The sequence below is a fragment of the Spinacia oleracea genome, chromosome 6 (assembly GCF_020520425.1).
Source record: "Spinacia oleracea cultivar Varoflay chromosome 6, BTI_SOV_V1, whole genome shotgun sequence".
In the NCBI taxonomy this organism is placed as follows: domain Eukaryota; kingdom Viridiplantae; phylum Streptophyta; class Magnoliopsida; order Caryophyllales; family Amaranthaceae; genus Spinacia; species Spinacia oleracea.
In genome coordinates this window covers 68,213,278-68,240,360 of record NC_079492.1, presented here as the reverse complement: position 1 = coordinate 68,240,360, position 27,083 = coordinate 68,213,278, and the positions used below count along the sequence as shown (strand labels likewise).

Sequence of the window (27,083 nt, the reverse complement as noted above, 5' to 3'; positions counted from 1 at the left end):
AATTAACCTCAGTTTTGTCATAAAAATCTAACCCTACAAAAACTCATCTCTTCGTATAGACCAAGGCCTCATATCATTGCATCATCTTTGCAAACTAAATCATCTAAAACAAGAAAAGGCAAGAAAAAAAGAGTATGGTAAATCATGACCTCCTTGGCTCAGATCAATGCACCATCTTTGCAAACTAAATCATCTAAAACAAGAAAAAGCAAGAAAAAAACACATTAAACCTCTAACCCCATCCTTGCACCATCTTTCAACGGTAAGCGTTCCATGATCCCATGTATTACACTTTGAGGAAGCTTACAAATTCGATTTTCTGAAACATATATCATATTATACCAAGTATATATTTAGATACACTCACTAGACCAGACACAAACAAAGTTGTAAACGAGGATTTAACTCCCTATTATGCAAGATGAGTAAGATCGTCCTATTATTTCCGGGAGTACAACAGCCTATTAACAGGAGGCCTTTACTTGTTTCTGTGTGAAAGATGTTAAGAGGGTATAATACCAGATAGCCAGTTACAGACTTACAGATAATAGAATAAACTAGACTGGAGCAGAATTAAAACCGTATGCACCTATATATTAAAAGTGTTGGTCGTATTTTTTGGTCTTGGGTGCTGCAAGAGTGGATCGTCGAGACTAGTACTCACCACGAGCTTGTTGCATTGTTGTATTTGCTTCTTTAAACGCACCTGATCGAGATTCCTTGATCTATTTTAATAGCTTCTCCTGCAGTGACTGCTCACCGCCTCTAGAAACACCAAGGGGATCATGAATTACCAATGTAGGGTTCCTTTTATCAGCACCAACAATCACTTGCTGGAAATTCATGAAAGACAAATTGGGATCAGCCGGAAGATAAACACGACAACCATTCAAATTGAAAAATTAAAAGAAATCCACAATGAAACTTACCATTCTCTAAGCAATTGAGGGAAATTCTAGGGAAACTAAAATTGGAATCAGTAACAATTTAGATTAAACATTGACAAGTACTAGTATATACAGAGTATTAACGAAATTTCTCACACTACCCAAATTTAACTTCCAAAAAGCCGAAATTTGAGCGAAAATAAGTTCCCAACATTTCATATTGAAATCTAACCTAATACAAGTTGATATTCTGAAGAATATTTAGGGATTTTATGTTTTTAGGGATTGAAGAATGTGATTTATCAACACTATATCAATTGCTAGAAATGTAAGAAAGAAAAATTAAGGTCGGAAAAAATTTGACAGCAATTCAAATCGAAAAATAAAAAAGAAACTACCAGCAAATTATCAGCAAAATTCAACCGAGATCGGTACAAAGTGCAATCAATTATTAAAAGTAAAATTGATAATCCAAAAAAATCATGAGAGAAATTCATATGGAAAATATTACGAAAGAGATTCATATGGGGAAAAATTACCAGCGAAATTCAAGAAGAATCTTACCAAGAGTGCGAAGAATGAAATAAGGATTTAGGGTTGCTGAATGTTGAGGAATCGGAGAGATGAAGGGTTGTTCTATGTAAATATCCTTCAAACCTAGCTTTGTTTTTTCGTCGGCGCCTCCTATTCCATTTCAATACCAGTTAAAATTTTGTGTTCATCCTTTTCAAAAATCACGCTAATGATGCATCCGATTATTGACTTTCTCTGCTCTGATCCTTAGCAGAGAAAATTCAAAAGAGATGCAATATAGGAATCGGAGAGATGAAGAGTGTGTGGGACTGGGGAGGATGGAGGAAGTAGTGGGAATTAACGGGTTTCATTTTCTTTCATCTGCGGACGCAGGTAAACGATAGGGAATCCAAAAGGCAAAAAAAAATCACAATCTTAATTATATTAAAAATAAAAATGATATTTTATTATAATATATGCTTAAGAAACTAGTTTTAAAAGATCTTCGGTTCCTTTGATTCTTTCTTAAATATAATATTATCTAAGAAACCATATATTATAGGTATGAGGTTTCTTATATTTTTCCTAAGAAACCACACTTCTAAGATAATTGGTTTCTTTATCTAAGAAACCTAATAAGTGACTTATGCGGTGCCCTAAAAATGGTTCCTTAGCCCATTTTTCTAGTAGTGATGCTTTTCTATGTTTTTTTCTTTTCTGTAATTGCTTTGCCAAACATTAATATACTATGGAGTAAACGTAATTAAAAGGCAAAATCTTTTAAACTAGGTGACTTTAAAACCTAAAGTAAGATTAGCGGCAGTCTGAGCAATAGTTTTATTGAGTATTAACTTAAGACCTCCCATTTAAGTGGAAGAGTATGACAAAAGTCCGAGCAAGAGTCTTGGAATTTCAAGACTCTACATAAGACGTTTAAACAGTACATTCAATCTTAATTATTATTAGTTATTCTTTTTTATTTTATTATTTTCATAAGTTTGAGGAGTCTTGAATGAGTACGAGGGGTGAAGTGGAAAAATTAAATAAGATTGAAAGGATCTCAACAAAAATCTGATTAATTGAAAATAAAATAAAATTAATAAAAAGATGACGTGGAAGTCTTAGCTTATACTCCCTATTCACATAATTCACTTTAACCTTATTTTATTTCTAGAATATGTTAACAAATGTTAGTATATAATATATTGTTGGCTTCATCTTATATATATTTTTATAAGTTTTTATAATATGTAGTTAAAGATATTGGTGGTCAAAGTTGTGCATTGGCAAGCGTGTCCAGTCAAAACGGTGCAAGTGTTAAGGGACGGAGGGAGTACTAGCGCTAATCTTTCTCTTAGGTAATATTTTAGAAGATAATATACGTGTGTCAACATAAGAATCTGAAAATATATCATATAATTAAATACTATTAATTCAATTCGATCACATTGAAAAATAAATAGGTGAGATTAAGGGCGTGTTCGGCAGTAGCGTTTGCGGTAGCGGGTAGCGTTTTGACCTAGTTAAGATGCTACTTGTAAAATTAGTAAGCGTACGGCAAGGTAGCGTTTTAGGTAGCGGTTAGCGGTAGAGGTAGCGTTTGGGTAGCTTTTGTCAAACGTTAAAATTAGAAGCTTTTAAGGTAACGGATAGCTTTTGACAAATTCATAATGAAGTTTAAAACAATATGCTACCTTTTATTTTATTTTAGAATATCAACCGCTACTTTTACCGAACACCCATATCAGTTAGCCGCTACTTTGACAGCTAACCGTTACCCGCTACCATTCACCGCTACCCGCTACTCGAACCGCTACCCACTAACCGCTAATTTTACCGAATAGAGCCTAATTCTGGTAGCGACATGTGGACAAACGAGGAGAGAGGAACTTCTCTTTTAGTATCTATTACTATATACTAAAAGTAGATACTAAAAGAGACACCAGGAATGACACGTGTCAATTCCTGGTGCGATTTTTTCCCGCCAAAAACCCTTTCCTAAAAAAATATATCTACTTTATTCTATTTTTATTTTCTCTCCTTTTGTATAAATGTTTATAAATAGACAATATTGTAGGATTATTAAATATGACATTATTAAACAGTTTTAGTAATATTAATTTAGTCAGATCGTCATATCAATAATAGAAAACATTCTTACTTATTTTGTTCATATTAAGCATATCAAATATTAATTTGGTCAAACAATCATATTAAACATATAAAATATATAATACTTAATAGAGCAGAAATTGTATATTATATGATAAAATGAGTACGTTCGAGATTTATTAATTACGCAATAGATTTAAGGAATAAATATTTCAGTTAAAAAAGATGGTCAATTAATAATTTTAAAATTACCGTGCGTGCACGGGACCTAATCTATACTATTATTAAATCTCCAATGCAAAGCATGTCACGCCGCCATGTGTCACATTCTCTAAACATGACAAGGTGACACATCAACAATGACATGGAGGTGTATTTTTAATATAGATACGCAAAATATTTTTGTTAGGGTTTGAACATGGACCAACAAGAATTGTAGTAGAAAGTTTACCAACTTAGCTAAGTATTAGTTATGCCTTTTCACTATACTTAAATATATTTAAGTTGGATAGTATTAGTGTGTATTTATAATATATTTTCAGATGTTCGATGTTATTTGTTAATTTTCACAACATAGTAATTGCAAGAAAAAAAATATTTTGTTACTATTACTAAAAATGGTTTCGAACAATTATTACATCTTTACTTGTCCATATATTTTTCGTATATAATAGAACATGTTTTATCATTCATTAATCAACAAATGTGTTAACATACATGGATCATAACATACAAGACATTAATTAGATATTAGATATAGTTTACGACAACTAACAACCCCAAAAGGATTAAGAATATTGTTACTTAAAAAAATTATTACTACGTACAATACGCCACTCCGAATAAAATAAACGATTTCCCGATAGTTATTAGGGAAAAAAAAGAGTCAAACTCACATACCAACATGTGTAATTGTGTAAACAATGCATAGAGAAATACAAACGACTTCATATACTTTTCAATGTTGTAACCCGGGGCATCGCCCGGGAGAAACACTAGTTATATGTCTAAACATCAAATGATACCTGAATTGAATTTTTTTGAGCATTTCTAGAAGAATTCATGATTGTGGCTTGTGTATTAATAATCAATCTATGATCCTAAGTGTTATAATCTCTTATCTTCCGGATACCGAGTTACATAAATTCTATTTCAAGTGTTGTATTCTCTTTCAGTACATCTTACTTGAGTTATAATGTTATATGCAAATTCAGCAGAATATCTAATATACCACCACAGGAATTTCAGGTACCATAACAATATACAAGCACAAACATTCCAATATTACCACCACATCATGTATCATCATATTCATAACGCCATAATTGTTAAAAATAAACTCATCGTATTACACTTGAATATCACTAACAAAGTAAAATGTAAAATCAAGACCAAGGTCATGTAAAAATGGACGAATCACATCAACTAACTGTCTAGAATCTGTGGACTAAAACGATTATCAACGCTACCACCGTGTAAACAATCAGGAGCTATAAACTAAAACATTTGTCACAATTCACAAGCTACAAGCACAATCCCTAAATGATCAGTAATCTCGAAAGAAAAGAATACAAAAACCCGTAACAAAAGAAATACATTTTTTTTTTTTTAACTTGTAAGATGTTGAAACAGAAGAAATTGTCAATCCAGCATTCAACAGGTATGGAAGAAAACCGTTCTTGGCCTTCTTGCCTTGTACCTGTATCGAGACATGCTTATATGAACAATGGCATACATGAATGAATTCATGAATAAGCAAAAGATCAATCGAGCATGGACAATTTCTTGTTTCAGCAAAGATCATGGAGGGTAGCTTCGAAAATCCAGAAAGGCAACAACCAGATATGAAGACGTGGATGATCTCTGTTAGTTTCACCGCCTCCGTCACTGTGTTTTCTGGAGTCCTTAGATCCCCTCCTGTCAAAATGGGTACAAATAAAATCAGACACCAAACAATTTCATCATATATTCTATCAAAGTCACAACAAAAACAATGATATTATCAAGTTAAACTTTTTTTTAAAAAAATCATAGTATTGGACAATGACGTTACCTTTATCAGGTAATTTACTGACTTGATGGAAATGAAACAGTTCGAATCCCATTATAGATCTTTCTTTTTCTCTTCCTCATTGTCGGAATTGAAGGTGATTTGATTTCGATTTTGATATCTCAAAAAGAATTGATTTCCTCAGAAAACTTTACTCTCTCGTCTAACCAGATAAGGATATGTAAAATAATGTTTGTAGCTTGATGAATGCAGAACAAGTGATCAGAGCCTCTTTATATAGAGCCTACTAGGGCTAAGAACTAGGGTTGGTCCATTTTATTTAATCCAAAAAATTATTTAGTTGTTCAAGAAAATCATAATGTTCCCACACATTAAAGGAAAATAATCATACCTGATTTGGAAGAAGATATCCCTGGTATGGTAATAAAAGATTTGAAAAAGATAACAGGGTTGTTGACTCTATTGAAACTTTTTTTCTACAATCCTGTGTTTAAAGGTATTTCCTCAAAGTTCAGAACTAGAGTTTTATTTTCTCACAATTTAGTGGGTAAGCTCGTTTGTTTTTCTTAATTACCGGGTCAGAATGCGGAAAACATAAGTATACCCGTATATATGATATTAATAACATGTCTATAAGCTCTTGATCAGAAAAATAAAGGGCAATAAGCTCCTGAGTCCTGAACCATAAGCTGAGCCACAGTGTTAGGGTGACTCCGCCAATTTAAATTTAGGTCAGGAAAATTAAATATCCAACAAGGTGCAAAAGCCAAGCACGAAGAAGAACAAATAAGGATAAAAACATCAAAGGAAGCACGTATCATGAAAAATGAATCAGTATTACCAGAATCTTTAATTTAAAAGACCACAAGATTAATAATAGAATGGATATATTTTCTTTATTATCATTCATCTTATCTTTTTACTAAGATTCTAAGGCCGTTTCAACAAAAGATTTAGACTTTTTTTTCACATTCACTCAAAAGAAGAGATCAACTTGATACATGACTTTGTAACAGGGATCATTTGAGGTCTATAGTTTTATTTTATCCCTGAGGAAAGATCTCCCCTCGTCTATGCCAATATGTCTTCTTTGAACCTGTTCTTTGCGAACATCATAAGTTCTTACTAAAAGCCTCCTTTATGTTAAAGAAGCTGGTGGTGTCTCAGCAGGCCCCAAGTTTATCCATGCTCTAACACTTCCAAAAAGCTTGCTTATCTATCCTAAAATTGTCAAAAGACAAAGAACAACTTTGGATGGACTTTATTTGAAGGAATAAGACCAGAATTCATTTGGATGCAATATAAATTGATTGATATCTTCAAGAATACTTTACAAAACTTACAAAATTGAACTTTCAGCTTGCTTTCTGCACTTATGTGCATTCGAAAAAATTTCTGCATTCTTACAACGCTTGTATCAGAATTAACAAACTATAAGTGGAATTAGGTAAATATATATATGAGCAGACGAAGATTAGCCCAAGTTCATGTTCCAGAAGAACACCGTTTCATAAACGGCGTATGAAATAATTAAGAGAATCAATAGTTGCCGCAAGACAAGAAATACAATAATGATTACCACTAAAATCCAGAACTCACAAAAAATTTCCAAGTGCATCTTTTTACTCATGGCATGGCTTACTTGGCATTCCAAAAAATATCAAATGCTAGTTGAGGGACAAGCAATACAATTATGATGACAACCATTAAGCATAGCATATAGAACTATAGAAGTATATCATTTTACTAAAATCCAGAATTAAAAAGAAAATCAGACCAGCATATCTTTTTACTTATGGCATCGTTTACCTGGACTTCCAAAAAATTCTAATGCTAGTTGAGGATCTGATTCCATTTTAGAGAAGATAAGTCCAATACTATCTATCTTCACATATTGGGATTTCAGTGTCCTCCGCTTCTGATTATTTCTTCATGTGCACTGATAAAGATACCTAGTAGAGTAGTAGATACCTAGCAAACAGGAAATGCAAACAATTAGTGGCGGGCATGAAGAGTATATGAATAAAAAATAAAAATAAAAAACATTCGTCAAATTCCTATGGTAGATGAAACAAGTGATATAAAGCATGACCTGCTTAAATTGAAATATAGATTATGAATGCATGGGCTTGAACCAGGACATCTGCTAGGAGAACACTTTGCATTATCAGTATATTTATCTCTTCGGAACCAGAGATATATTCTTGGCTGCCTATAATAACAGGTCATGCTTTATAAAATTTGTCAAAAATACCTCATAAACTACCTTATAAAATTGAATTTTTGTGATAAACTACCTTATAAAAAAAAATGTTGTAACTACCTTATAAAAAATTTATGTTGGAAGATACTTCGTACTACATTTGGTAGGATTATGAACTTTGATTCAAGATTCCGGGATTGACTTTACTAGACATATCTAACGGGAAAAAGGGTAATTAAGTGGCACGTAAGATGCATATGGTAAAGTCAATCCCGAAATTTGAGTCAACCTTCATAATTCGGGATAATGTAGTATCTAACAACATAATTTTTTTATAAAATAGTTAATTACAACATTTTTTTTATAAAGTAGTTTTTTGCAAAAACACAATTTTATAAGGTAGTTTTTGACAAATTTGCCTAAATTGTATAACTTGGAAGTACTTGGTTATAGCCTTATAGGGAACATCAACACCAAAACAGAAAAGTAATGTGCAAAGAAAAATACGCGAGTTAGTGGAGCTCATGCATCAACCATATATTGTTCCCTAAGTTTTTAAACTGCTGATTCTGGCACAAGATGAAGTAAGCCCAAAACCAGTACTCCAATGTGGACATCCTCCAGTTTCCAACACGATCTAAATCATTAAGCATTTTGAGTGCTAGTAAGCTAGTGCTCCGTAACAACTGAGGACTTCAGGTAGTGTTTAGGCATAATAATAGACAATTGTAGCATTCATGCAATGCATTTCCTTAATAAGAAAGGATGCTTATAAGAAAGCAAGAATCGTGAAACTGGAAACTATACAAATGTTGTATTTTTTCATTAACTTGATTTTGTAAATTACATGCTACATGGCTACAGCAGTTTAAATGACGAGACTTCTTAATACACTGATCCATCTAGAGACTCTACTCACATTGACCATAACGGAATAATGGGTTTATCTCATTGAAAATACCAAGAACCTGATTTTAAGCGTTTGATATGAAACATAGGTCATTTTCTCAATTTTTAGATCCTATCTTAAACTTAGTGAAATTCTATCGAATTGAGGTGGCATTGAATATGTACTAATGGGTTATAAAATGATACTAATGTTGTATCGGTATTACCAAATTGGTATTGATAAGCAAACAATTACATGTATATTTTGGATTAAAATACTCACTAAATAGGATTGAAGGAAATAATACATCACAAGGTGCATTTTTCTAATTTTCTGACATAGATCTTCAATCTTGAATGAGCAGTATGCTAAAGTAAATTAAGAACATGAATGAAACAGATTGATATTAGTTCACTAGGGAGAAAGATGAATACAGAATAATACCTCCATGCGAATTTCCATAGTGATTAATGAATGGTGATAACATCAGTAAAGTCTGCTGAAAGTGGTTGAAAAGTTACTGATGACAAGGTAACTTCTAGAATTACACTCTGCAACAGTTAACAGGACAAAGATATCACTCATATCAGTTACACATATATACAAGTTTAATGTACTAGAAGAATTGAATAGCTTTAACCTACTCTATCTTGTTGAGATCATATTTTGCAAAGAAGTTATTAGGCTGGTTTGGCTGTTAATTTATACTTCCTTTGCTCCAAGTACTTGCAAGTTACAATGTGGGTGGAGGCTCAGGATTAAGGAGGTCACATGATGAGGGGAGAGAGATAGACAGAAATAAGGAAGTGTTGCAATAAAAACCTCCTTAAAAGGAAGTGTTTAATTATCAATTAACAGAGGAAATGAGGAAGTAAAGAAAACAAGTTCAACAGCTCAATGCAAAAATTACTTGGTGTTTGCAAGATATTATTGTTTCCCCTTGCAGTTCATAGTTAGTTTGTTAAATTGGAGTTAGTAAGAGAAGAAAAGAGGGATCCTCTATAAAAGTGGAGATTAGAGAAAGGAATCATGATGAAAGTTATTGGGTCTTCAATTAGAAGAGAATCAAGCGGCAAGCCTATGGAAAGCTAGCTTGAATATTCTTTTTAATATCTGCAATTTTCAAATCATCAATAATACTCAGCCTCCTTTAATATGTCACAAATTACCTTCAGTACATTCGATCTCTTCCAAGTTCCAACAATGACACAACATCCACAAACTTCAGCAAATCACTGTGTAGCATGACACAAACAGGATTTACATTGATTAAACTCCAACATAAGATTGGTGGACTACTCCACCTATCACCAATTGGTTTTATGATGGAAATCTGTCAGACTTATATGTGGTTAATCTCTTTTCATTTACGGGCTTCTGTTAGGCCCGGTGGGTTTATCATGTGAAAGAGGAATAAACTCTAGTACTCTACATATGAGTCGAGGGAGTACTAATACATTTCACGTTAAGACTTAAAAATGATTGTTTTAGAAATGTTAACAATGTAGGGTTGGTCAATATTAATAATCAATAAATATTTGCATTGAAGATTAGATCTAAATTAACTCATGCACATTTTCTAAATAATTGTGTTGAAAATTAATGATTTAAATAATGCCCAAGTTTTCATTATTTAATTAAGGAGACCAAGCATATCTCGAGTGTTACCTAGTTTGTAAAATGCGTAGTACATAGTACTCCCTCCACCCTAAAAGATCTCCCCAATTTCCTTTTTGGTCCGTCTCTTTGAGTTTTCCCCATACCATTTATAGTATGTGGTCCTTATACGGTTACTCTCACATTCTATTGTTTAAATTAGCAAAATGACAAAACTATCAACCCACTTGCTTTTCTTTTGCCGTCTTTCTTAATAAAGTGAAAAAATATTATTTGGGGCAATCTTTTAGAAACGGAGGGAGTAAGATACAACTCCAGCTTGAGATAGAAAAAGAACATCCCCATCTCAGAGCAAAAAATAAATACAAGAGTCTAAACCCAATGATAATATTGATCATATTATTTCAAGGTACATATGACAAAATACAAAGCTATTCATCAATATATCATAAACAAGTATACGACACATTTTATACAGCCATTTCCAATCATTTGCTAAATTATTAAAAACAGTAGGGGCAAGGCGGCCAAGAAGCTTGAAATTACATAAAAGTGGCAAATCACATCTTGGTGAGAGCTTAATTCCATCCGAGATTACCAATGAAGGTAGATTTTGCAAGAGTTAACGACAAGGTATATATGATCAAATACAAAGCTATGCATCGACAAGCATTTTTAGCCCTTATTATATCGTAATGTCTAAGTATTTTTCAGAGTACAGATTGAGGAATGATAGACATTAGCACCAATAAAACTTAGTCCATGGACAACCTTTGCCTAGGAGTTTAAGCCGTACAACCATTTTCTGCAATTGATAGTGTGTAGGAAGAGAGGAGGCATGCGGTAATGCTAGCACAAAGAAGAAAAATATAGGGTTTGTATCTTCAAGAACATATGAAGTGGCCCAAGAAGATGGAAACACAAGGGACAAAGAAGAGAAGTAGATCAATGTGTATTGTCACATAAATGATAGTGACAATGGCACATAACTTCCACCAAATTTTAAAAAGTTCCTTTGCTTATTAGTTTGGTAACAAAATAATTGAAGATAAATTGCCTCCCAAACTAACAAACTTGAACTTTTCAAGTCACTGATCTTCTCCCTTAATTTCAGGTAATTTACTGAGTTGATGGAAATGGAACGGTTCCATAGCCATTATATAGCTTTCGTTTTCTCCTCCTCATTGAGCGAAGGTGATTTCCCCCTTCTTACTCTCTCTTAAATCCCTGAAAAGATTTTCTCTATTGATGAGAGTATATTATAATAAGTTTTGTTGGAGAGTGAATGCAGAATAAGGGACCAGAGACTCTTTATATAGAGTGAGAGAACTAGGGTTAGGCCCTTGTTTTTTATCTAAATCATTTTTTAATATTATTTGTTTAAAAATGATCTTGGTGTTCCCACATATGAAAGGAAATAAATCATACCTAGATACGCCCATAAATGGGAAAATATCTCCCCTGATATGGTATATAAAGGAAAAGAATTAGGAAAAATTGATATTATCGGTCCCAACTATGGCCGATTTACTTTAAAAGGTCCCAACTTTTGATTATGTCAGGGTGGTCCCAACTATAGAGAGTGTTTTCCAAAAATGGTCCCTTAGTTAAAATTAAGTGCTAAATAACTTAATTAACACTCATATCTCTCGTGCAATAATCATATTTTTTAATTAAATGAAGTAAATGGAACAGTATGATATGCTTAAATCAACTTAATTAATAGTTTAATAAACCAAAGGACCATTCTTGGAAAACACACCTTAAAGTTGAGACCACTCTAGAATAATCAAAAGTTGGGACCTTTAAAAGTTAAACGGCCATAGTTGGAACTGTCAATATCAATTTTTCCAAAGAATTATTATAGCTCAGCCTTTTGAAACTTTATTAGGACGTTCTTCTGTTCAAATATTTTTAGGGCTGTTTTGATCCACTATGTTGAAGGTATGCTTTTTTAGTTTTCAATCATAAAGACGTGTATTAAACCTGAGTCTTAAGCATATCCTTTGTCTCTATTTATTTGAGCCATTTATCTTTTTGTCCCGTCTCACTTTATTCGATCCATACCTTTATTGAGTTGGGCCCTAGACCTACCCCCCTACTATTTCTCTCCAATTGTTCATTTGTGCTCAAGTTAGGAGTAAAGAAACATTGATGGAATATCAATTAGTGGAATCTATTTCAAGGATGCTTAAAAAAGCTCAAAAATCAGTAAAAGGGACTTCAAATTGGGATACTGAATGTCCTATCTTTAACCATTAATCAATGAGGTTTGACATGAGAATGAGAGATGAAAGATAATGGCTGAATGGTATTAGCCGCCCTATGTCTCTCAGGGTTAGATCTTATTTTCTAATGTATTAATTGTTCACAATTAATCTCCATGTTCCTATATACTCCCTCCGTCCCAGAATACTCGACCCGGTTTGACCGGCACAGAGTTTAAGGAACTTGAATTGACTCATTTAATTTAATAGGTAGTATTTGATAGTGGGTATTATTTTAATGTAGTTAGTGGGAGGTGGGTTAAGAGGTGGGGTTGGGGGAGAGTAGGGGTTGAATTTTTAATTATTTTTTGTATGGAGTAGGGGGTAGGTGGGTTAATAGGGGTGGAGTGAGAAATAATATAATATTGTTAGAATATTTCCATTTTTAGAAACAGGTCAAGTATTAAGGGATGACCCGATAAGGAAAATAGGTCAAGTATTCCGGGACGGAGAGAGTATTATTTTCTAATGATTTTCTCACAACCATTAATAACAGGTACGTAAAATATACAACCATATAAGTTACACTAAAACAAGTAATTACTAAAAGAGAAAAATAATGGAAGAATATCTCCCCTGATTATTAATAACTCGGAATGAACACCATATTCCACCAGGATATACTTGTGTGTCAAACCTTACTCTCAAGCACCCCGTCTTTCTCATTCCACCCCATTACAGAAAAATACAAGCTCAAAAACCAATTAAAGGGACTTGAAATTGGTTTGACAAAACAAGGAACAATACTAACAATTAGACATGAAGGCTAGGGAGCGAATGGGATTAGACACCCTAGGTGTAGGCTAAGGGTTGAACTCTAGTTATTAAATATCACATTTGCTCTTAATTTGAACTAAAGAGGTGCATGAAATGACATCTCCCCCCCCCCCCCCTAACCATTCTTACTCAAGGGAGGTGAGATATTGCACTTAACGAGGTTGAACAGACTCATAAACCCCCCCCTCCAAAATGAATTTGATTGAAGTTATTAGTATTGATAAAGAAGGCAACAATGTCTTGTGGTTTCACCTGCTAAATGAGCTTGCATCCAACAACCTTTAAAATATTAATCTAACTAACACATTTATTGTCCCTTCAACCAAAAGTGAGAACCACTTTCAAGGGTGTTAGCCATTAATACTACAACCATAGAAGCTTCCATATCACTACTTTAGATAATGTGGTGGTTGCAGATGACTCTAACCAGATAGTGTAGTGCCATTCAGAATATTAAAGAGTTATATTCACTAGGATAAATGCTAAGCTTCTGCATGGGTGGTATGATTAAAAGCAAGACTTACTAGGATTACAAATTGACGGGTTGCTGCACACATCTTCTGCTGAAGTTAATAAGATACCCATTCCCTGCTAATAAAGCAGATACATTCATCATTAGACTGAATAACATAAATGCGTCAAGGACAGTGCATTATATAGTTACAAGATCTAAATTGATAAGCTATTTATTAATTGCAATGTTACTCATTTGACTCAAAAATGGACCAACCAATTGCATGTCATATCACGCATTCTAACAGGAAATAACACTATTAATGCATTCGTCTGGATTCTAGTTAAGGACAAAAAGACGAATGCTAAATTTCAGCTTGATCCACACACGTGCTTAAAGCTTAGGCTTTACAGAGTTGTTAGTCTTAAAATATTGATTTCCTTATTTAGGCTTGTCATTACTTGTGAACATCAATAAAATATGTGATCTTGGCTTCTCCAAATCGCCTTTTAGAGATACAACAGTCATCAAAACCCTATAGAAAATGATACCAAAAATCTACTACGCTGTTTTACTAGCTCTAGTAGCAGTATCTGATTAACTTTTTGCATGATAAGAATCCTAATGACATGTAAATGCCTCCTAGAGAAATAATATATTACCCAAAGGGATGTACCAAACTCTACACATGGCAACCACCAAACCCTCTTATATATATCATGAGTAGTCATTTGATGTACTGCCATCAATCCATGACTTTATACCACCACAAACATGTACCAATACATCCATATGAGATAACACCACAACTTGTGTTTCACCTGGGGTAATTTGAAAATGACCATTGATGACACTCCCAGATAGCACTATGAAAAAGGTGGAAAAAAAGAGAGTAGGTTTTTAATCAAACTCTTCCACAGAAGAATGGTTTATTCCAAGCCTGGTCAGAGTCCACATTTCATACTTGACAATTGGCAGATTTTTTTATATTTTAGAGAATGGAAATTCATTGGTCAAGATCAAACACATCAGATAGTTATTACACCATTCATATAGGTCACTAATTATGTGTCAAGAAACTCGAATAATTTGGGCTACCTCCACATTTTAACTATGCTGCCTAACTTAACTAGCCACAAACTCATATTTAATGTTTAAATCTTAAACACACTAAAAGAAAATTTAGCTTCAATCAATGTGTTTTATACTATCATCTCCAATGTTGCCTGTTGAAAATCAAGGTTACATTCAATCTTTTACATCACATCAAAATAAATTTAAACTAAGTATCTTCCTTCTACCACTGCTATCGCCAAGTTCGCAACCCATTAAAGGATCAAAACCATCTATCAACATCAGACAACTAACTAACAAAGAAACTCAATGCACAGATGATTGCAAGATGGCACCCCACCCCCCGTCGAAAGAAAAGAGACAAAAACAATTCTTCGTATTAAACTTCATAGAAACTACAATCTTAATATTGGAAGCTACTTTTTCATTAAGAGGCATTTTTCCTTAAACTTTAGTAATTGCACATCAAGACATCGACAAACAAAAATATACACATCTGATTAACAAACCCTTTCCTCGAATTTAAACATGATTGTTTCCCTTAATCCTACGATACAAATTCCGCCAAAAAAAAAAAAAACATTTTCATCAAAGACATACAAAAGGGTAAACACATGACAATTAACCAACAATTTTAGTACAGGTTTATATCAAATTGTGCTGGACACGCACTGAATTTATAAGAATCACTCATCTTTCCAACTTATGCAAATCTCATGAAATTTGCTTCAATAATTAAATGATACGGAGGGTTGATTTCTTAGAAATACAATTTATTTCACATAATTACAACTCAAAATTCACAGATTTTATTTGTACAAGATAACTCAATTTTAACCCTAAGAACTCCTGCTTTGATACTCCCTTGATTTGATAGCTTGAAGTCTTGAACCCATCAGTATAATCCATTAAATTTCCTCATTTCATAAAAAATGCTATAATTAGGCGTAAAATTCAAATCATGAATACCCCAAACCTTAACAAGTTCGGAAAAAAATGAGAAATTAAATACAGAAAAAGTGAAAAGATGCAGGACATTGTTACCTTGAATTTGTAAGGGATGATTTAATCCAAACATTGGTGCCATTTTTCTGCTTCATTTTTTGCTGTTATGATTTCTTTTGGTTGCGAATGGGAATGTAAACTACAAACGTGGAGTGGAATTCAAGACCCAGTGACCTATCATATACAGATCATCGGTCTTAAACTTAACTAGTGAATTGAATGTCCGATATGTCATATTCAAGTCTGTTGTCACTTAGCTTATTAAGATACGTTAAATTGGTTGTACACTTTCTTCTCTGAATGAACTTCTCAAATTCCATAGGGGGGCGTTTGATATGACTACAAGAGGAAAGATATAAGAGATATAAAGTAGAGAATTTGAGAATAGGATAATGAAGAATTGTGAAAATAAAAAATGGGATAAGCGACAAAGTTATTTGTTATAACGGATACAAAAAAAGATTAACTAACGTAAATAAAGAACGCCGAGATTTAACGTGGTTCACTAACAATATGTTAGCTACGTCCACAGAGGTGAGGTAAGTTTTATTGATCTTGAGGAGTACAAATTACAGAATACAACTAGGTTATGACATAGGGAGTTTATATAGTACTCTCTAGACAGATGCGGAAAAGGCGCAGAAAATAGACCCAAAATAGATAACCCTAGTCCAGAATAACAGACAGATGCGAGATCCCCGTGCTGAGGCGTTGCATTAGGGGGCTTGACCAATTCAAGGCATATTCTAACATTATTAAAATAGCATTACATAATTTCCGGCTAAACATATACGAAGTACTTCGTGCTAGTATCAAGAGTTTATACTCAATACTAGTATCAAGACTTCAATTGACAGTATTCAAAATACTCGTATAAACAAGGTTCTAACGGAAAAAGTAAATATTCGCAATGAAAATTAGATCTTACATTTTCAAATAACTATATTGGAAATCAGCAACTTTTGTGTAAGACCGCCTTACCAAAAACATCGATTTGATTGCTTAACTAATTTGTTCCGGTGTTTAACTAATCAGTTCTAGTGCTTAACTAATTAGTTTCAGTGCTTAAATAATTAGTTCCAGTGCTTAACTAATTAGTTTTATTGCTTAATTAATTGGTTACATTGTTTTACTTATATGACACCAAGGAAGGTCTTTTATGTAAGACTGACCATATAAAAGTTTGTAATTGAAAATTATAGATTAATAAAAAAAAATAAGTTCTTTTTTCCCTTGTGCATTGCTTAATTAGATCGAACGTATCTCGAACATTATCTAGTTTAATAAGATTCAACTTGAGATAGCAGTAGAGTCCCATACTAGAGCAAAAAGAACAAATACAAGTGTAAATTTTAAACGGAAACATTGATCTTAATCTTTCACGGCCAATAATAGAGTCTCACTTTACAAGATAACGGTCAATACTAGAGTTCAATTTATAAGATTTGTGATACATATGACCAGATACCAAGCTATTTGTCTATATACCATACACATTTTATGAAGCCATTTCCAGACCTTTCTAAAATTGCAAACAGAAATGGACAAGAAAAACTTGACAAATAAAACTACATATGATGATCAAGGGCATAGATCGATCATCTTGGTGAGAGTTCTCCAGACTTACTGGCATTCCAAAAAATATCGAATGCTAGTTGAGGGACAAGCAATACAATTATGATGACAACCATTAAGCATAGCATATAGAAGTATATCATTTTACTAAAATCCAGAATTAAAAAGAAAATTAGACCAGCATATATCTTTTTACTTATGGCATCATTTACCTGGACTTCCGAAAAATTCAAATGCTAGTTTAGGATCTGATTCCATTTTAGAGAAGATAAGTCCAATACTATCTATCTTCACATATTGAGATTTCAGTGTCCTCCGCTCTTGATTATTTCTTCATGCACTAATAAAGATACCTAGCAAACGGGAAATGCAAACAATTAATGGCGGGCGTGAAGAGCGTATGAATTGTAAAACTGGAAACTATACAAATGCTGTATGTTTTCATTAACTTGATTTTGTAAATTACATGCTACATGGCTACAGCAGCTTAAATGAGAAGACTTCTTAATACACTGATCCATCTAGAACTCTACTCACATTGACCATAACAGAATAATGGGTTCATCTCATTGAAAATACCAAGATCCTTATTAACCTTATTTCAAGGACTTTATGATATGAAATATAGGCCATTTTCTCAATTTTTTACATATACTTGATTATTACTTGAACTTAGTGAAATTCGAATTGAGGTGGCATTGAATATGTACTAATGGGTTATAAAATGATACTAATGTTGTATCTGTATTACCAAATTTGTTTTGATAAGAAAACCTTTACATGTTATTTTGGATAAAAATGCTCACTAAATAGGATTGAAGGAAATAATAAATCATAAGGTGCATGTACATTTGACACCTCAGTCTTGAAACCTTTTTCTAATTCTCTGACATAGATCTTCAATCTTGAATGAGCAGTATGCTAAAGTAAATTAAGAGCATGAATGAAACAGATTGATATTAGTTCATTAGGGAGAAAGATGAAATACAGAATCATACCTCCATGAGAATTTCCATAGTGATTAGTGAATGGAGATAGCATCAACAATGTCTGCTGAAAGTGGTTGAAAAGTTACTGATGACAAGGTAGCTTCTAGATTTACGCTCTGCAACAGTTAACAGGACAAAGATATCACTCATATCAGTTACACATATATACAAGTTTAATAGAATAGAAGAATTGAATAGCTGGACAGTGAATACTAGCTTTGACCTACTCTATCTTGTTGAGATCATATTTTGCAAAGCAGTTATTAGGCTGGTGTCGCCGCTAATTTATACTTCCTTTGTTCAAAATACTTGCAAGTTACAACGTGTCAGGAGGTCACATGATGAGGGGAGAGAGATAGACAGATATAAGGAAGTGTTGTAATAAAAACCTCCTTAAAAGGAAGTGTTGTAATTATCAATTAACAGTTATTAGGCTGGTGTCGCCGCTAATTTATACTTCCTTTGTTCAAAATACTTGCAAGTTACAACGTGTCAGGAGGTCACATGATGAGGGGAGAGAGATAGACAGATATAAGGAAGTGTTGTAATAAAAACCTCCTTAAAAGGAAGTGTTGTAATTATCAATTAACAGTGGAAATGAGGAAGTAATGAAAACAAGTTCAACAGCTCAATGCAAAAATTATTTGATGTTTGCAAGATATTATTGTTTCCCCCGGCAGTTCATGATTAGTTTGTTAGATTGGAGTTAGTTAGAGAAGAAAAGAGGGATCCTCTATAAAAGTGGAGATTAGAGAGAAGGAAATCATGATGAAAGTTATTGGGTCTTCAATTAGAAGAGAATCAAGCGGCAAGCCTATGGAAAGCTAGCTTGAATATTCTTTTTAATATCTGCAATTTTCAAATCATCAATAATAATCAGCCTCCTTTAATATGTCACAAATTACCTTCAGTACATTCGATCTCTTCCAAGTTCTAACAACGACACAACATCCACAAACTTCAGCAAATCACTATGTAGGATGACACAAACAGGATTTACATTGATTAAACTCCAACATAAGATTGGTGGACTACTCCACCTATCACCAATTGGTTTTAGGATGGAAATCCGTCAGACTTTTATGTGGTCAATCGCTTTTCATGTATGGGCTTGTGTTAGGCCCGGTGGGTTTATCATGTGAAAGAGGAATAAACTCTAGTAATCTACATATGAGTCGAGGGAGTACTATTAAATTTCACGTTAAGACTTAAAAATGATTTTTTTAGAAATGTTAACAATGTAGGGTTGGTCAATATTAATAATTATTAAATATTTGCATTGAAGATTAGATCTAAATTAACTAATGCACATTTTCTAAATAATTGTGTAGAAAATTAATAATTTAAATAATGCCCAAGTTTTCATTATTTAACTGAGGAGACCAAGCATTTCTCGAGTATTACCTAGTTTTGTAATATGCGTAGTACATAGTACTCCCTCCACCCCTAAAAGATCGCCCCAATTTCCTTTTTGGTCCGTCTCTTTGAGTTTTCCCCATACCATTTATAGTATGTGGTCCTTATACGTTTACTCTCACATTCTATTGTTTAAACTAGCAAAATGACAAAACTATCAACCCACTTGCTTTTCTTTTGCCTTCTTTCTTAATATAGTGAAAATTATTATTTGGAGCAATCTATTAGAAACGGAGGGAGTAAGATACAACTCCAGCTTGATATAGCAAAAGAACATCCCATCTCAGAGCACAAAATAAATACAAGAGTCTAAAACCAATGATAATATTGATCATATTATTTCAAAATCAGTAATAAAGCTTACTTAACTTGATTCAAGGTACATATGACAAAATACAAAGCTATTCATCAATATATCATAAACAAGTATGCAACACATTTTATACAGCCATTTCCAAACATTTGCTAAATTGTTAAAAACAGTAGGGGCAAGGCGGCCAAGAAGCTTGAGATTACATAAAAGTGACAGATCACATCTTGGTGAGAGATTAATTCCATTTGAGATTACCAATGAAGGTAGATTTTGCAAGAGTTAAAGACAAGGTATATATAATCAAATACAAAGCTATGGGTCGACAAGCATTTTAGCCCTTATTATATCGTAACGTCTAAGTACTTTTCAGAGTATAGATTAATTAACAGATTGAGGAATGATAGACATTAACACCAATAAAACTTAGTCCATGGACAACCTTTGCCTAGGAGTTTAAGCCATACAACCATTTTCTGCAATTGGTAGTGTGTATGAAGAGATGAGGCGTGCGGTGATGTAGGGTTTGTATCTTCAAGCACATATGAAGTGGCCCAAGAAGATGGAAACACAGGGGACGAAGAAGAGAAGTAGATCAATGTGTATTGTCACATAAATGATAGTGACAATGGCTCATAACTTCCACCAAATTCTAAAAAGTTCCTTTGCTTATTAGTTTGGTAACAAAATAATTGAAGATAACGTGCCTCCCAAACTAACAAACTTGAACTTTTCAAGTCACTGATCTCCCCCTTAATTTCAGGTAATTTACTGACTTGATGGAAATAGAACGGTTCCATTGCCATTACAAAGCTTTCGCTTTCTCTTCCTCATTGAGCGAAAGTGATTTCCCCCTTCTTACTCTCTCTTAAATCCCTGAAAAGATTTTCTCTATTGATGAGAGTATATTATAATAAGTTGTTGGAGGGTGAATGCAGAATAAGGGACCAGAGACTCTTTATATAGAATGAGAGAACTAGGGTTAGGCCCTTGTTTTTTTTATCTAAATCATTTTTTAATATTAAATTGTTTAAAAATGATCTAGGTGTTCCCACATATGAAAGGAAATAAATCATACCTTGATACTCCCGTAAATGGGAAAATATCTCCCCTGATATGTTATAAAAAGGAAAAGAATTATTATAGCTCAGCCTTTTGAAACTTTATTAGGACGTTCTTCTGTTCAAATATTTTTAGGGCTGTTTTGACCCACTATGTTGAAGGTATGCTTTTTTAGTTTTCAATGATAAAGATGTGTATTAAAGCTGAGTCTTAAGAATATCCTTTGTCTCTATTTATTTGAGCCATTTATCTTTTTGTCCGTCTCACTTATTCGATCCATACCTTTATTGAGTTGGGCCCTAGACCCACCTTCCTACTATTTCTCTCCAATTGTTCATTTGTGCTCGAGTTAGGACTTAGGAGTAAAGAGACACTGATGGAATATCAATTAGTGGAATCTATTTCGAGGATGCTTAAAAAAGCTCAAAAATCAGTAAAAGGGACTTGAAATTGGGATACTGAATGTCAAACCATTAACCAATGAGGTTTGACATGAAAATGAGAGATGAAAGATAATGGTTAGGGTTAGATCTTATTTTCTAATGTATTAATTGTTCACAATTCATCTCCATGTTCCTATATATTATTTTCTAACGATTTGCTCACATGGAAGAATATCTCCCCTGATTATCAATAACTCGGAATGAACACCATATTCAACCAGGATATACTTGTGTGTCAAATCTTACTCTCAAGCACCTTGTCTTTCTCATTCCACCCCCTTACAGAAAAATACAAGCTCAAAAACCAATTAAAGGGACTTGAAATCGGTTTGACAAAACAAGGAACAATACTACAATTAGACATGAAAGCTAGGGGAGCGAATGAGATTAGACACCCTAGGTGTAGGCTAAGGGTTGAACTCTAGTTATTAAATATCACATTTGCTCTTAATTTGAACTAAAGAGGTGCATGAAATGACACCCCCCCCCCCCCCCCTGTAACCATTCTTACTCAAGGGAGGTGAGATATTGCACTTAGCGAGGTTGAATTTGAAGTTGTAACCATTATCATAAACCCCCTCCAAAATGAATTTGATTGAATTTATTAGTATTGATAAAGAAGGCAACAATATCTTGTGGTTTCACCTGCAAAATGAGCTTTACATCCAACAACCTTCAAAATATTAATCGAACTAACACATTTCTCGTCCCTTCAACCAAAAGTGAGAACCACTTTCAAGGGTGTTAGCCATTAATACTACAACCATATCACTACTTTAGATAATGTGGTGGTTACAGATGACTCTCACAAGATGGTGTAGTTCCATTCAGAATATTAAAAGAGTTATATTCACTAGGATAAATGCGAAGCTTCTGCATGGGTGGTATGATTAAAAGCAAGACTTACTAGGATTACAAAGCACACATCTTCTGCTGAAGTTGACAAGATACCCATTCCCTGCTAATAAAGCAGTGACATTCATCATTAGACTGATTAACATAAATGCATCAAGGAAAGTGCATTATATAGTTACAAGATCTAAATTCATAAGCTATTTATTAATTGCAAGGTTACTCATTTGACTCAAAAATGGACCAACCAATTGCATGTCATATCACGCATTCATCATCATTATCATTATCATTACCCCATTGCCTCAAAGAGGCTCCCGCAAGAAGCGGGGTAAGGGGGGTCGTATGTACGCAACCTTACCACTGCAATTGCAGAGAGGTTATTTCCAATTAACCCAAAAGAAATAACGAATCGCAACGGGACGACCATCTTCTACTTCATGGAAAGGAAACGAAAAGGTTTTAAGAGTCATTTTGATTTAGTCCATTACATCCCATAGCCAAAAGAACAAATGAATCTTTGGCTCCATTGAAAATGGACAACGTCATATCACGCATTTTAACAGGAAATAACACTATTAATGCATTCCTCTGGATTCTAGTTAAGGACAAAAAGCTGGATGCTAAATTTCAGCTTGATCCACACACGTGCTTAAAGCTTAGGCTTTATAGAGTTGTTAGTCTTAAAATATCGATTTTCCTTATTTACGCTTGTCATTACTTGTTAACATCAATAAAATATGTGATCTTCTCCAAATCGCCTTTTAGAGATACAACAGTCATCAACACCCTATAGAAAATGAATACCAAAAATCTACTATGCTGTTTTACTAGCTCTAGTAGCAGTATCTGATTAACTTTTTGCATAATAAGAATTCTTATGACCTGTAAATGCCTCGCATAAATTTTAAACCCCCACCCTCCTCCTAGAGAAATAATATGTTACCCAAAGGGATGTACCAAACTTTACTATACAACCCCAAAAATGTACCAATACATCCATATGAGATAACACCATAACTTGTGTTTCACCTGGGGTAATTTGAAAATGATCATTGATGACACTCCCAGAAAACACTATGAAAAAAGGTGGAAAATGGTTTATTCCAAGCCTGGTCAGAGTCCACATTTCATACTTGACAATGGCAGCTTTTTTTATTTTAGAGAATGGAAATTCATTGGTTGAGATCAAATACAGCAGATAGTTATTACACCATTCATATAGGTCACTAATTATGTGTCAAGAAATTCAGATAATTTGGGCTACCTCCACATTTTAACTATGCTGCCTAACTTAGCTAGCCACAAACTCACAGTTAATGTTTAAATCTTAAACACACTAAAAGAAAATTTTAGCTTCAATTAATGTGTTTTGTCCATTTCCGATGGAGCCAAATATTCATTTGTTCTTTTGGCTGTGGGATGTAATGGACTAAATCAAAATGGCTCTTAATACCTCTTCGCCTCCTTTCTATGAAGTAGAAGATGGTCGTCCCGTTGTCGTTACGTCATCGCTTTTGGGTCAATTGGAAACAACCTCTTTGTAATTGCAGGGGTAAGGTTGCGTACGTCCGACCCCCCTTACCCCGCTTCTTACGGGAGCCTCTTTGAGGCAATGGCGTAATGATAATGACTCAATGTGTTTTATACTATCAACTCCAATGTCGGCTGTTGAAAATCAAGGTTACATTTAATTTTTATCACCTCAAAATAAACTTAAACTATGTAATCATCCTTCTACCACTGCAATCGCCAAGTTCGCAACCCATTAAAGGATCAAAACCATCTATCACCATCAGACAACTAACTAACAAGGAAACTCAATGCACAAATGATTGCAAGATGGCACCCCACCCCCGCTCAAAAGAAAAGAGACAAAAACAATATTTCGTATTAAACTACATAGAAACTAAAATCACCGCTTAATATTGGAAACTACTTTTTCATTGAGAGGCATTTTTCCTTAGAGTTCAGTAATTGCTCATCAAGACATCGACAAACAAAAATATACACACCTGATTAACAAACGCTTTCCTCGAATTGAAACATGATTGTTTCCCTTAATCCTACGATACAGATTCCGCCAAAAAAAAAAAAAACATTTTCATCAAAGACATACAAAAGGGTAAACACATGACAATTAACCAACAATTTTAGTACAGGTTTATATCAAATGGTGCTGGACACGCACTGTAATTTATAAGAATCACTCATCTTTCCAAATTATGCAAATCTCATGAAATTTGCTTCAATAATTAAATGATTCGGAGGGTTGATTTCTCAGAAATACAATTTATTTCACATAACTATAACTCAAAATTCACAGATTTTAGTTGTATAGGATAACTCAATTTTAACCCTAAAAAATCCTGCTTTTGATACTCCCTTGATTTGACCGCTTGAACCCATCAGTATAATCCATTAAATTTCCTCAATTCATAAAAAATGCTATAATTAGGCGTAAAATTCAAATCTTGAATACCCCAAACCTTAACAAGTTCGGGAAAAAAAAATGATAAACTAAATACAGAAAAAGTGAAAAGATGCAGGACATTGTTACCTTGAAATCATAAGGGATGATTTAATCGAAACATTGGTGCCATTTTTCTGCTTCATCTTTGGCTTTGATTGTGAGCTGAATGTGTGTCGTGGCGCGCGAATGTCGTGAGCTAGCACAAGGACTCAAGGAGCCCATGGTTGTCAAAGCATCGTTGCATAGTTTTTATTTTTGGCACTATTCACCTATTTTGATTTGGCATACTTTTCTACTCATAATTCATAAATAAAAACAAATATTAGTACGTAATGTTATGAAATATAATATGGATGCCCATTATACCCCATTAGTATTTTCGGAATATTCTAGGGTTCAGTCAAACCCTAACTATTGTATCTTATATATACCCAGTATTATATGGAATAATAGACACAACCCTATTCTCTCTCTTATCTCTCCTGTTTATTCATAACACGTTATCAGCACCATGTTCTAACCAACTGAGCAAATAAAATTTTCATTGAGATATGAGTATGAATCGGTGCGTTACATCGTGTTTTATTGAACATAAAGGGTATCCCTTTGGAAAATTAAATTGCAGCAACAATAATGGAAAAACTCGCGATTACCACGGAGAAAGCATATTTCAGGTGATTTAAGAAAGAAAAGCCAAAGGATAATCTACATATTTGCAAAGAAAGAAATACCTTTGGATCGGTAAAAATTTATATTCTTATCCTTATATGTTTATATGTGTTTGATTGTTTGTTTGCTTTCTAAATAGTCGTTGCAGTTATGCAATGTAAATATTGGATGAAAGTGATGTTGGTTGATGTTATATTGTTATGTATTACATTACATTAAAATTGATGACGGTATCCTTTGGGCTATTCATACCTCAACAAGAAGGGAAGTTTTCTCAATTTATTTGAATATTCTTATTTGAGTTACTGTATTAGTGTGAATATTAGATGCAATAATGAGGTCAATTGTCTATAGTTCTATACCATTTATTGTCAATCACTTGGTATAAACAATTTCATGTATAATGGGTTATGATTCATGAAGTACTCTGTAGTATTTTTTTTGCCGGTGATGGTTAACAAACCAGTATTTGCAGCAATTAATAACATAAGAGAATAAGATCTTAAAGAAAACTATATATAACTATCCCATGTGTTTTCTCAAGTTGAATATCTAGTAGTTCCCTATACACTTTTGTATATATAATGTATTTAGAGAGCTATATCTCTATAGGGAAAAAGGTTACTTGATTTCGAATTGTTTGATTATGAGACGTGCCTTTAATTCCACGTATACAATGGGTAATTATTTGTTCTCCTTGAATATATTCTAAATTCATAGTGTACGAGGAAGCAAAAAGTTAGACCGGTAGTTAGTTGTTTCCTGTGATCCTTTATTATGTATAGTCTTGATTATATCTAATTCGACATGGTCAAAGTTAATCACTTTTTATACATGAGCATGCCTATGTTTATCCCTTGGATCATTTATTATTCATATATGATGCGTATCTTATAATTTCGTGGCATATGAAGCAAGTTGTGAGCTTGGTATTAAATGGGACACTTGATTATATTAGCAGACAGTCCTATATAATCTTTCATGAATCACATAATCCATTTCTATATTGTTAGCTAAATCATATTATAAAGTTCATTTATTTGATAGGGTGAAAGTTTCATGCCGATTCTATATATATTACTTTATAAATATTTACATTAATAATTTTGTAATAATAGCATCAACTATAGAATTTGTGGGTCTTGATTTTACTTGAAAAATATACTACGGTATTTGATGATGAAATGAACATTTGTGAGATTGATTTTTGTGAAGTCATTAATAACGTACAAAATAAGGCAAGAAGTCAAAACATGTTCGTAGATTAAGTATGAATATTTGACCTTGAAAGGCTCACAAACCCCTCATAATAGTACAAGGAAAACATGACCTACAAACTACATTAGTTTTAAAAGTGTGTTTCCAAGATGCTATACCCCTAACAGGACTAGTATGGTCTTGTAGACACAATAACTTTGAGAAAGGTTTAAGAAAGTTGTAAATAGTTCGTATATATTGTCTTTTGGTGTATGAATAAAGTAACGA

The 27,083-nt window shown here is 33.3% G+C and overlaps 2 long non-coding RNA genes across 10 annotated transcripts; both read right to left on the bottom strand.

Annotated features, from left to right (window-relative positions):
* Positions 1-224: 224 nt before the first annotated feature.
* On the bottom strand, positions 225-1,902 carry LOC110775409 (uncharacterized). Its single transcript, XR_002529751.2, has 2 exons — positions 1,452-1,902; positions 225-833 (listed from the first exon to the last, which is right to left on the bottom strand). It is a non-coding gene; the product is annotated as an uncharacterized lncRNA (long non-coding RNA).
* A 2,912-nt stretch (positions 1,903-4,814) lies between these two features.
* LOC110775405 (uncharacterized) lies at positions 4,815-25,233 on the bottom strand. Of its 9 annotated transcripts, XR_008922696.1 has the most exons (10): positions 25,017-25,233; positions 22,512-22,562; positions 18,383-18,489; positions 17,597-17,737; positions 15,849-16,148; positions 13,801-13,864; positions 9,785-9,850; positions 9,060-9,166; positions 7,333-7,494; positions 4,815-5,429 (listed from the first exon to the last, which is right to left on the bottom strand). It is a non-coding gene; the product is annotated as an uncharacterized lncRNA (long non-coding RNA). The 9 variants fall into 9 exon arrangements; XR_002529747.2 differs by lacking the exon at positions 9,785-9,850 and having other exon boundaries at positions 25,017-25,229; XR_002529745.2 differs by lacking the exon at positions 15,849-16,148 and having other exon boundaries at positions 13,801-13,867; positions 25,017-25,220.
* Between the last annotated feature and the right edge of the window lie 1,850 nt (positions 25,234-27,083).